Here is a 12,175-nt window from a genome sequence, read left to right on the forward strand (position 1 = left end):
TCACCCCAGAAGGAATGGCTATCATCAAGAAATCAACTAATAAGTTAAGAATAGCTTGGAGTGAAGTACTTTGAAAGAAAACAACCTCTAACCCAGATTGATGTATCCTGCAAAACTATCTTTCAAACATAATTGAGGAAATACTTCCAAAAAGTACAACTGAACAAATTCATAAACACCAAACGAGTTCTCCAAAATGTTCTGAAGGATGTTTTTGCACGAGATAATGAAGACTACAATTCAAAGAACAAAGATGTGAAAGAATCCACAGTGAAAGGCAAGCAAATAAACGGAGGGGAAGACAAGGAACCAACAAAAGGAAAATAATATGACAAGGATAAGCCACTACATATTAGTTATAACCATCAGTGTAAGTGGTCTCAATTCACCAATCAAAAGAAACATACTGGAAGAGCGGATCAAGAATCAAGGTTCATATTGGGCATGGTGTCACATGCCTGTAATCCCAGCACTTGGGAAGCTGAGGCAGGAGGATTGTTGCAAGTTTGAGACCAGCCTTGGCTACAAAGTGAGCTCAAGGCCAGTCTGAACAGCATATTGAGACCCTGTCTTAAAAAGACAAAAAAATAAAAAAGAAACAAAGAAACAAGGTTCAACAATATGCTGCATACGAGAAACACATTTCACACTCAAAGAAATTCATACACTGAAAGTCACAGGGTGGAAAACAATACTCTGAAAAAAGCAGGGGTAGTTATTCTATTTACAGACAAAGTGAACTTCAAGCCAAAATTGATCAAGAGAGACAAAGAAAGCCACTATATACTTGTTAAGAGAAAATTCCAAGAAAAAGAGACAACAATCATAAATGTATATGCACCAAACACCAGCATACCCAACTATACACAACAAAGATTAACGGACGTGAAAAATTAAGTAAGCACTAACACAGTGGGGGATCCCAATGCCCCACTGTCACAAATAGACAGATTGACCAAACAAAAATTCAACAAACAAATATCAGAACTGAAGCAAACCTGTGAACAAATGGACTTAGTAGATGTCTACAGTGTTCCACCCCACAACATCTGAATACACGTTCTTCTCAGCAGCATATGGGATGTCCTCCACAGTTGACCACATACTAGCTCATAGAACAAACTTAAATAAATGCAAAGAATTGAAATTATCTTATGCATATTATCACACCATAGTGCAGTGAAATTAATGGTAAATGAAACCACAAAAATGATATAAATACATCTAAATGAAATAACACCCTCTCAAACAACCAATGGGTCACAGATGAAATTACAGAAGAAATTAGACCGTTTCTGAAATTAAATGATATCAATAAGGTATACTAACATTTCGGTCATAATGAAAGCAGTCCTATGAGGGAGATTTGTAATAGTGAATTCTCACATCAGAAAAACAGAGTGTGTTCAAATAAACAACTTAATCTTGAACCTCAGACTTCACAAAAAAAAAACAAGTCAATCCCAAACCTTGTACAAGGGAGGAAATTATAAAGATCAGAGCAGAAACGAATGCAATTGAGAGTGAGAGAACAATACAGAGAACAGGAAAATGATAATCAATTGAAGAACTGGTTCTATGAAATACTAAATAAAATTGACAAACCCCTACAACCTTATCAAAAGAGGAAAAAGAAAACCCTCGAATCCATGCAATTAAGAATAAGGGTGATACCACAATAGATCCTGCAGAATTCCAGAAGATCATCAACACTTACTTGGAGAACCTATATTCTGATAAGATGGAAAACAGACAAAATGGACAGATTCCTAGACACAAAAGAATTACCAAACCCAAACCAAGAAGATATAAAAATTCTAAATAAACAAATATCAGTTAATAAAATTGAAGAAGTAATTAAAAACCTAACACTGAAGAAAGGCCCAGTCCCTGATAGATTCACTGCTGAATTTCATAAAAAATTTAGGGAAGATCTAATGTCACTACTCCTGAAACTCTTCAATGACATTGAAAGGGAAGCAATAAACTCCAAAGTCTTGGAAATGAGCATACATGCTCGGAAGCAAATATACATGTACAACTAATATCTGAAATTGTACCTACAAACTGAGGTTTTTTATTAAAAAATGATGAATTATTTTATGAATATTCAACATCAAGCAAAACATTCGTCCAGATTCATAAACTAAGGACAAGTTTTGAATGCATTAGAAAGTAGACTGCAAGCATTCATGTATAGATACACTGAGAAAAAAGATACCACTGCTTTGATTTCTGTTCAGGAAAACAGATTTTAATTTAAACTAGAGCTAATCCTACTATTTCTATAAAAACAAAGAAGAATTTCAAGATATGGCAGCACATCTCTGTAGTGTTACGGATCATTGTTATCAATGCACATGAAACATAAAACACATAGGTAGGGGGCTGGGGATTTAGCTCAGCGGCACAGCACCTGCCTGGCAAGGGTGAGGTCGTAAGTTCGATTTCCGGTACCGGAAAAAAAAAAAACAAAAACAAAAAAACACATAGGTAAAGTGCATCAGTTTCCCTCAGAATAACATGGAGGAATATGCAGAATCTGAGATCTCTATTTGGAGAATACTGTGAGAGTGGAAATAGACTTACAGCCTAGAGAGTGCATGGAATTAGCTCATGTGATCAGAGAAAAAAAGTGTGTGTGTGTGTGTGTGTGTGTGTGTGTGTGTGTGTAAGAGAGAGACAGAGAGACAGAGAGAGACAGAAAGAGACACAGAGAGAGAGACATAGAGAAAGAGACAGAATCAGAGGACTGATTGTGATTTCCTGAAAGCAGGGCTATTAGGAGATACAAAAAATTAGAAGTGAATTATAGGTAATAGAGTCAATAAATACTCTGTTTTGGTTTAGGTCTAACATGTCACCCAAGCCTCATGTCTTTGGAAGGTGGTCGGATTACAGGGGCACTGTAGCTGACTTGTTGAGGTTGGATAGCTGAGTCACTGAGGTGGGATCTAGTGGGAAGTGGTGGGTCACTGAGTGTGACTTGGAGGGGTGTATCTCCCATTCCAGCTTCTTTCTTGACTGTGCCTCCTGGCTGCTATGATGTGAGTGGCTTTCCTCCATCCAGGTCCTACTATCATGTCTTTCTTCCTGAACCTGGCAGACCATGCAATGACTGAAATTTCTAAAACATGAATAAAACTATTTTACTTTAAATTGTGAGTGTTGGCTATTTTATCTCAGCAGGAATTGACTAAGACACACTCAGAAGGCTATGAATAGACTGGCCATTGGGCAGATTCTTGAAAATGGGAATTAGAATACAAGAGAAGGGGTTGATAAAGAATGTAGGATGAAAAAGAAATATGAACTAAAACCCAACAAAAAATGAGAGGGGATGCCAGCACTAGTCTGCTGCAGCAACCTTCTGGGTCTGTAGGAACGTGGAGCCAAGTGCTGCAAGAATCAAACTCAAGGACACTTGAAAAATATTCCTATTCATGTAGGCAGAGGAACCTGCATAGAAAATGAGCTAAGTGTATTAATCTAAGTGACTTGAAAACCCAACCACTGATGCCAGTGGCAGAAGCACTGAGGTGACATGAAGTGAGTGAGAGGTCACTTTAATTAAAGCTACCCATTTTATAAACACTTAAAAGTCTTGAAAATATCCATCCATTCCAGCTTCAATATTAATGTGTCTATTTACCACTAAAATTTTGGTCTCTGTCTTAGTCATTTTCCTTGTCACTGAGACATAACACCTGCTACACACAACTTAAAGGGGAACACGTTTATTTGTGTTAATAAGTATTAGAGGTTTCAGGCTGTTGTTGCGTGATTCCAAATGGTAGAAGGGTCTGGTGAGGAAAAGCTGCTCACATCATGGTAACCAGGAAGCAGAAGAAGGAGGGAGGAGCCAGGTTGGAAGATACACTTCCAGGTCATACCCATGTTCTCATTCTGTTCCTTTAATCTGTGAAACTCATTGCAGGCTGCATGGAGCAATGCAAGTTAGGCAGAACAGGTGGAGAGCCAAAGTTTCTCCTTTTTGCTTCCACCACAGGTATGTAGAAAAGTTACAGCAATATTGGAGGTATTTTTATTTGTGAAAATTCAGACAACTATATATATATTGCTGGGATTGAACCTAGGGCCACATGCATGCAGGCCAGTGCTCCACTTCTGAGCTAATCCTCAAAACTTAGAAGCTAATCCTCAAAACTCTCTGTCTATGTATCTTATACTTCAACACAAATTTTAAAAATATTAAACTCACTACATCCAAAGAAAGACAGCAACCTCAAACTTTATAGACCATCAGATCTAAGCTCATATTTAGCCTCAACAATATAACTTGCCATGTGACTCAGGCAAGTCCCTGCAGTGCTCCATTTTGTTGTCTTTATCTGATGTAGGGATTAAGAGTATCCAACTCACTTCATTACTATGGGAGTAAGTGGTGTGATGATCACAAAGAACTTAGTATAATATCTCATATATCATCAAAATATATTAGTAGTAATAACTAACATCTATAGGGTCCCTTTCTATGTTCCTAGCTTGTTCTATGGACTGGATTTTTTTCCTAGAAACTCTGTGGGGATGGACCCTTATTTTACAAAAGGGAGAGTCCTAACATGGAATCTATACTACTCAACCAAGAAGTGATAGCTACCATGTGTAAAAGACAGTAGTAAAATTCAGTCAGACTACATAGTTAACCTCTGCATTATGCTATGGAATAAGGCCAAGATAAACTGTAGTTATTAATATTGCAAGGACAAATCCTGGCAAGGGTGTGGGGGAGTATAGGGAAAAACTGAGTGTGGACTGAATCACTCTTCCAGGGGGCAAATGGGAACTCTCGGGTTAGGCTTTAAAATTCTGTGTGAAATAAGTGACTGCTATGATGATGTTGATGATGATGCAACTACCATCCCTAATTTGAGACAGAAAACAAAAGTACACAAATGCAATATTATCAGTGCACTTTCTAAGCACGGAAAACAGCTGTGTAGAGAGGTTAATGACATGTTCACCCTCAGCCCGTTAGTGATTGCTCCTGCTGAATACACTTGGAGAGCAGGCTACCTAGGTGGCTATATCCAAAATCAGTCTTGGTTTTGCTGTGACCTATGCATGATTTCTTTCCTCTGTATTTTCAGCATTTTCTGTAACAAACCTACTTTATCTCATAGTGGAAAATGAACTTTAAGAATAAAGCGAAGCAAAAGAAAACCCAACCTCAATAAGGCAGTAAGAACCACATGTTTTTTAATTGGAAAAATATGCCTATTTCTCCTTTGTTTCTTAAAAGCAGTTTGCCAGAGACATAGTCCGTAGCTTTGAACCATTTACATAAACACACCCAATTAAATGTTTGCACACAACATCTAAACTGCCCCCACATTGGAATTTAATGCCTTTGAAGGCAATGGTAAAAACTGATACTTTGGTTGAATTCACCTGAGATATTTCTAATAAACCACAAAGCAGTGACATTTGCTTTAGATCACAGCATCTCAGGTCACTTTGAAAGAAAACTCAATTCATCCTGAGATGGGGAAAAAGTGCTAAATGACAGCAAAAAGTACAAATTCATTCTTCCGGTGAAATGGAACACTCAGAAATTGAGTGGCACCAAAATAATTGCTGCTATCCACCAGAGGGCACTACCACTATATACAAAACTTTCCAAGGAAAAATTGAAACCCCCCCTCATACCCCCAGCTATAAGCAGAGAAGGCTAATGTGACTAGGTCACCAGAACTCCACTTTTATTATGCTTGATTTTCGTGTATAAGTCAGGTAAGATTTTTCCACTTTATGAAGAGACCAATGAATTGGGTCCTACACTTATAGTTATGACTTTTAAACTGCTGGAACAATTTGAGTGTAAAAATTTTCTTCTATGATAAATTTTGAGTGTATCCTATGTGCAAAGTTCAGAGCTTGGAATTATGATAGTATAAATTAATTATAAAGCCAACTTCTTTCCTGTAGGTTGGAGATTAATATAAGACTTTTGAGGTAATTACCATGTACATAAAGTAACTCAGGAATTATAAAATACAAAAGGAACATGCTGTTTTGTTTTACACCGGTGAAGACCATTGTTGATTGGACTATTGTCCACATGAATTTTGGAAAGCCATTTTAGGAAAGCCCAGAAGGTTGTACAAATAGAATGGACAGAAGAGAAAGCAGAAGAGAATACTAGTAAAGTTGTAGAAGTAGAAATTTCATGGCAGAGAAAAAGTCCTGCCTTTCTTCAATTATTCTTGTCTGTACTACACTGATTGGAATGCATCAATTCACCCGCTTCACCTCTTAAGTTATATTTCTGCCTCCTCTACTAAATAGGTAGACTGTTCATATTTTCTGAAGCTATTATTCATAATATTTCTCTCCCCATTTCAGAAGTCTAGAGAGAAATAAAATGGAAAAAAATCTTTCTCTTGGATAGTGCGGGCTTGAAGGAAGCTACTTCTTGGAGAGAGACCCGCCCTTTGTCCTTCTTGAGCCAGGTAGGGTGCAGTAGAACAGGGAGCACATGGAGAGATCCCATCTGTGCACTGAAAACTCCTGTTTTTATGTAGCTGTGTCCTTGGAATAAGTTTAAAACTGATAATTTGAATGAAAGAAACCAACCCAGATGGAATATTTCTTGTGGTTACCCATCTACTATGAATCGGAATTTGCCAAAAACAAATTTATTTTGAAAAGTTAATTTCCACATAATTTTTGAAGTTGATTGGAATCAGTTCTATCATGCATGTTCTTAGGTATTAAGGTCTAATACAATTACATTATATGTGGGGAAAAATGATTGTTTTGTCATAATAATATTTCTTCAAAAATAACATGCTATTTTATTTATATTGAGTTCCCTACTGTTTCTTCTGTTATGATACTTAGGAAAACGCCATTTTCTGGTGGAATTGATACATGAAGACAAATACTTACTACAAGTGAATGTGACCTCTCTGGAAGCCTTCCCTCTTAATACATAAGGTCTAAAAATGAGGTCTTTTGGATGAGTCATGTATTTACACTTAGTAGAGAGATTAAGAAAAAATTAACACCACAATTTTGTTTAAGTAATGGGGAAAATGTGACTTGTTACACATTTATTTTTTGGGTCAGTATTTTTCCAGACATTTGACAGAGCTGGAGGATCACCCAAGGTTTCCTTAGGCTTTCTTGCCAGAAAGAATGGGAGAGTTGTGGTGTGTGCTTGATTCTAAATTTGAAAATTATCTACTTCTTTTACATAATTCAAATAACCACTGAAGTTAATGTTTTGAATAGTAAACGATATAAACTAGGGGTATAGCTTTGAATGTTTAAAATGAATGATCTTGGGAAATTAAATTTCACAAACACCAGGACCTCATAAGTGCAAATGGAAAATCTTTTATCCCCATTTTAACACATTTGTATAAACAGGGAGAGAGAAAGGGAGTCTAGTGTTTACAAACAAGAGGGAAACAATGGAATTCAGAAAAATGCCAATAAGGCCTATGAAAACATAACAGAATCACAGTCCCTGAGCAATGCAGGAGTAATGAAAGTGTTTGTAATTTATAGAAAAAGCAATTCATAGTGAGTTACTTTTGCATCTTATCATCTAAATAAGGCATTTAGCAGAAATACATTTACTAAAAGCAAATTAGACAATTCATCTGAGTTTCACTAATAGCTACAAATGATCTCCTTCAGACATTTTTCAAGACAGATGTTATTATGGGTTGAATTGTGTACTCCAAAAAGATGTTTAAAAAGATATTAAAATCCAACCCCCCAGTACCTGTGAATATAATCTTATTTGGAAATACGGCCTTTCCAGATGATGAAGTTAAAATCGATTATGACTGTATTCCCAAATAAAGGGACCATTTGGACATAAAGTAGACACATACAGAGGAAAGATGATACGAAGACATACGTGACCACCACCTACAAGTCAATGTCAACCTAAAGTTTCTACAAACTCCAAGAGAGACATGGGGTAGGTCCTCCATTACAACCATCAAAACAGCCCAACTGTGGACACCTTGATTTTGAACATCTAATTCTAGAACTGTGAGGCAATAACTTCCTTGGTTTTTAAGCCACCTAGGTCATGCTACATTTTAAAGATAGTGCTAGAAATCTAATACAGATAATAAAAATACATTTCTTAATAATCATCTTCTGCTTTGCCATTTATCCCCTGGGCCTCCTGGCAATCCGCAGAGCACAGAAGTTCTGTGCAGATTGCCCTGCATTCCACCACCTGGTCTGCTTCTGGATCACCTCACACTGCCATCTCCATTAGGCAAGTTCCTTTCACAATTTTCCAGGCCAAAATAATTAGGAGGGCAAAGCTGTTGTAAAAACTCACATACTGCATCATGAATTCAAATATAAATTCTACTTTGACAACCATTTAAATTAGATGAAGGGGAATGGTCTTCCCAGCAACCAGGAAAGAATAAGGGATCGGTTACATTTCATTTTCCTTAAGGAAAAGCAGATAGCTATGTAGCCTGATTAATAACAAGTTGGTAGAATGGGAAAAGCACTGGAATTATAGCCATCAATCATGGACATCTCTGATGGCCCAAGACCATAATAAGTCTTCTGTTACTTATAAATGGGGCAGCTCATTGGCCCCCTCCAAACAGTACAGTTAATGTAAGGCAAAACTTCCCTCTGTAGTCTTTGTCAATGATATTTTTAAACATTACCTTTGTGTATTGTTTAGACAAGACATTGGCTTTAAAACTATCATACAAGCTGGGCATGGTGATGCAGCACTCTGGAAAACTGAGTCAGGAGCATCCTAAGTTCTCATCCAGCCTGAGTAACATAACAGCTGACAAGATCATATCACAAGATACAAAAGGGCCTGGTGGTGTAGTTCAGTGTGAAGGACCTCCAGTCCCACAAAAAACAAACAACAGCAACAGCTATCACAGAAACAGAACTTTTCCACCTGGGTTGTTTTTCTTTCTTTCTTTCTTTCTTTCTTTCTTTCTTTCTTTCTTTCTTTCTTTCTTTCTTTCTTTTTTTTTTTTGTGGTACTGGGGATTGAACTCATGGCCTTGTACGTGCTAGGCAAGCACTCTACCACTGAGCTACATCTCTAGCCATACAACTGGATTTTTTAAACATATATTAAATTTACAAGTACACCTGCCTGATACTTGATAAAAGAACTTCAAAGAAGTTACTGTAAATGGAATTATACTATACATTTTCCTTTGTTGAATGTAAATTAGAAGTACTTAGAAATTCAGACACCGAAGCCAGATCACCTTGACCCTTACTCTGCAAAGAGCTGGAAAAGAAACTATTTAACAAATGTATAAAAGCATCAGTTGATATGAAAATTCAACTAAATATATTTTGACTGAAAAAACTTTAAGAACACAGAACAAACAATTAAAAAATAAAGGGGAAAAAAGCAGACCTACTAATGTAATAGAAGAGGTAATATAATACCACTAAATTTTGTTTTTATTTTTCATTTCCTAGAGTCTAGGATGCATTGCTAATATCAGAAAAATATGCACACACCTGGTACCACCTTTGTAGGTGTGACCAAAATCTGCCTGTTGGAAAATAAAGGATTAAGTAAAATGAAATTAGAGAAAATGACACATAAAAGGACAACTTGAATTTCTAGCAAAGCAAACAACCGGGTTGATCAACCCTCCAGCACAGTCCTCCTGAGCTGTGTTTCCACAGGAAAATGAGGGCGGAGGGAATCACAAAAGTCTTGGCTCCCGTCCACCCTCATGGCCTGCTAACACAGGCCCAGTTCCCCTGAGCACTGGGGTCACACTGCAGTGGCTGCCAGGAGAGCTGCTTTCATTAAAATTGAGTAGGCAGGAAAACGAGCAATAGCGCTGGGCAGAAATTGGATGCGTGAAGGAGCTGAGGGATGATGGAGTTGGTTTCCCTCTTCTGATTGGGAAGCACTAGGTAGGATATACTTGGTGGTATCTTATAACTATCGTTTTCTAGGATTTAGAAACTTTCTCCAATCCTAGGGTCACTCTGGTGCCCCAGCACTCGAAAGCTGTTAGTTGTTAATCCAAGGAATTCCACCCGGGCTGTAGTGCGGATTTTGATAGAAAACAAGATTTTCATCTGTTTCCGTGTCTTGGCAATTCTGGTATAGCCTGTGATACATTTCTTATAATATTTTAAAATGCACAATATTTTCATAAGTGAAAATAAAACCAACTATGTTAAAATAACATTAATACAGTATTTTAAAGTATTAAAATATTGTTATAAAATGTTTTTATCATTTTAAAATATATTTTTGCTAGGGCCTATTATTTCTATAGAATAATGAGTTTTGATGTGATATTTTTATACATGTGTGCATTGTGATTATATCCATCCCCATTTGTCCTCTCTTAAAAACAAATGTGCAACATAACAATCGTAAGCTCCTTTGTTAACATATGAAGTATGATCTAGTCTTGAGTGAAATAGCCATCATAACCTCACCTTAACAGTGAATATGAATGACATTTTCAGATATGAGCAACAAGTGATATGATTGGAAATATCTGTGATGCTGGCAACAAAGTCAGAGTGATTGCCAAGGACACAGTGATTTGTTTCTACCTTTGTAATGCAAGACAGTGCTAAATGTCACTACAGGTTAGTGGAAATGAAAGTGGAACATTTTCCATGAAAAATCACATAACCCCTGAAATCTATCAGTACGTTCCTTAGGGAATCTGGACTTTAGAATAAGAATACTGTCATATAATTTCATCCTGCCTGCAATAGACATCACCACAGATCACACAGCAGTTTTATGAAATTGTACCATGGATTACTGACTTTTACAGAAGTGTTAAACTCTATCTCTTTGGTGGTTCAGAAGTCACTTCAGCATCTTCACAAGAAGTAACATTGTGAGAATCAAGAAGTTCCCCTGTAGACTTGCTCTCATTGATGAAATTGCTGGGCTCAGAAAACAGAGAGTAGTTGTTATTTCTTCTAAATGAGAGTATGGAATAAATCACTCAAGAGTGAAGTGGTAGTGTCACTATAACATGACTTCTCAGGAGAAAGAAGTAGAGTGATCAATCCAGTTAATAAGAGCAGGTTATTCAAGTCAGTGAGACTTTGAAGTCAGAATTTTATCCAAATTTCAATCCTCTTACTCATATTTGATGCATCATTTACTTCTGTGAGCTCTAGGTATTTGAACTACAAGTTGAAAATAAAAATAGTGTCTGTCAGCAAAATAATAATAATCCAACAAAACAGTCATGCTTTCCAAAGCCTATAGATAATGATCAGATATAGAATTAAAAATATTTGTCTTTAAGAGATTTGAAGATTAAAGGGAGGAATCAAAAGTATGACAAAGAACTATCAAAATTGATAGATTATTTGAAAAAGAACTGACTGCAACTCAAAGGAAAAAAAACTTTGTTAATTAAGTTCTATGGCATGGTTCTCAAATATTGGTGGGTATCAGTATTACATGAGAAAATGGGTAAAAAACGGGCACAGGTCCTGTCTTACTTCTGTAAGACTGAGCGTGTGTGTGTGTTTAAGAGCTCTCAGGCAATGCTAACACACTCTAAAATTATAAAACTGTTATATGGAGAACTGAAAAGTTGTCTAGATGCAAATGCAAAAAAAAAGAAGAAAATTATAAAGCAATTACTCAGGATGTAGCACAGAATTAAAAAGAAAAACATTCCAAGAAATTTCAGAATTGATAAAAGATACCTGTCTTCAAATTCAGAAAGTACATTGAAATCAGAATAGTAAAACTTTCAAAGAGAAAGAACAGCGCTTACAAGAAGAAGGACGAAGGGAAAAATAGAAAGATTGTTGATAATTAAATGATTAAAATAGAGAGCTGACTTCCCACAGTAATAAATTAAGCTAAAAAACTCAGTAGGATAATGTCCTTAATTACTGAGAATAAATAACTATCACCGTAGAATTCTACATCCAATACAACTGTCTTTCAAGAATTAGGGCAAAATAAAAATATTACCAATAAATGAAGTCATTATTTCTTCCTATGCCAGCCCCCCCACAAAAAGAGACAAATAAAGATTAACAAGAAAAACATTTGAAAGTAGATTCTCACAAAGGATTTGATTCTAGAAAAAACATCTGAGTTCCAAGAAGGAATAATAAAATAAATAAATATGTAGGTAAATGTAAAGTAAAAGCTAGCCAGTTAAAATAATAA

At 36.3% G+C, this 12,175-nt stretch overlaps 1 protein-coding gene across 2 annotated transcripts in view; it reads right to left on the bottom strand.

Moving 5' to 3' along the window:
* Rerg (RAS-like, estrogen-regulated, growth inhibitor) overlaps positions 1–12,175 on the bottom strand; it is a 115,156-nt gene that overhangs the window by 41,410 nt on the left and 61,571 nt on the right. The gene's annotated exons all lie outside the window — the stretch shown is intronic.

This window comes from Chinchilla lanigera, unplaced genomic scaffold, assembly GCF_000276665.1.
Source record: "Chinchilla lanigera isolate Chin_1 unplaced genomic scaffold, ChiLan1.0 scaffold00012, whole genome shotgun sequence".
Lineage (NCBI taxonomy): Eukaryota > Metazoa > Chordata > Mammalia > Rodentia > Chinchillidae > Chinchilla > Chinchilla lanigera.